Raw genomic sequence first — 1,362 nt, 5'->3', positions numbered from 1 at the left:
CCCCCTTCTTCGCTCACACTCTAGTAACAGCTATCTGCTGTCAGTCCTCCATGGCTCGTCTCACTGCACTTCCTCAGAGGAGTCTCCCTGGACCACACAATGTCCTCTGTTCTCATTCTGTCTGCCTCAGCCCCCTGCTTGTTCCCTCAGAGTCCTCAACTAGCTACTCTCTTTATAGTTGTTGACTGACATTTGTCCATCTCTTTATGTGGAAGTCTCTAGAAGGACAAAGGTCACATGGGTAATTTTCTTCACTTTGATCTCAGCCCTCCTCATACTTCTCAGCCTCAGTGTTTATTGAATGACAAAAGGAACTGCTCTCTTCAGCACAAACTCTTTTCCTTAAAAGGTATCCTCCTCACCACTGTGGAAATGTCATCTTAAAGTTCACATTTATCTTGTTATTCTGAAAATAACATAGTCACAGAGCTGGGAGACATCTAAGAAAAGCTCCTCATTGATCTCTAAATGCAGATGGAGAATGTGGTTCCAAGAATTTAAAGTGAGCTCTGCAAGGTTGTAGGAGCCCGGGAGAGACCTACTTCCTCTGGATCCACGAGCCTTTTTTCAGAGATATGGTCATTAGCTCGCCCAGCAACACCATAGCCTATTTGTGCCTCTTACTGGCCATTTCTGGCCTCACTGTGAACTCAGCACATGTGCCAGCTGGCAGCAAGGAAAGCCCTCAGAGCAGGCAGCACCTTCTCAAAATAACCCCAGTTAGAATGTGCTTCTCCTCTGTGTCTTCCCTTTCTCCCTACCACTCAGTGCCTGACAGAAGTCACCTCAGTGTCCATGCTATGTGCTGAGACGCCTGACTCTCCCAGCTGAGAGAAGTCCAAGTTTTGCATGGTAGCATAGTGGCTAAGGCACTGTGTTCCTTAATCTTCATCAGTAAGTGCCTCAAGTCATCATCACTTTCAGCAAGGAAAGTTGTATCATCAGCATATCTCAGGTTGTTAATGATTCTTTCTCCAATCCTGATGCCACCTTCTTCTTCATATAATCCAGGTTCTCGGATGATTTCCTCATCATAAAGATTGAATAAGTATGGGTAAAGGATACGACCCTGACATACCCCCTTCCTGATTTAAAACCATACATATTGTATAATTCCATTTATACAACATTCTTGAAATAACAAAACTGTAGAGATAGAGAACAGTTTTGTAATTACCAAAATTTAGGGAACAGGAAGGAGGGGTAGTGTGAATGTGTTCTTCCGTGATAAAACAGTCTATATCTTGAGTGTGGTCATGCAAAAAGATGGCAAAATTGGGTTCACGGCAAGATGGCGGACTAGGCAGAAAGACTGCACAGATGCTCTTCAACAAAGAAAAGGGAAACCAATTAACACAGACA

The sequence above is a fragment of the Orycteropus afer genome, unplaced genomic scaffold, assembly GCF_000298275.1.
Source record: "Orycteropus afer afer isolate SDZICR_OR568_19922 unplaced genomic scaffold, OryAfe1.0 scaffold00672, whole genome shotgun sequence".
In the NCBI taxonomy this organism is placed as follows: Eukaryota; Metazoa; Chordata; class Mammalia; order Tubulidentata; family Orycteropodidae; genus Orycteropus; species Orycteropus afer.
Note: the sequence above shows the minus strand (reverse complement) of the source record.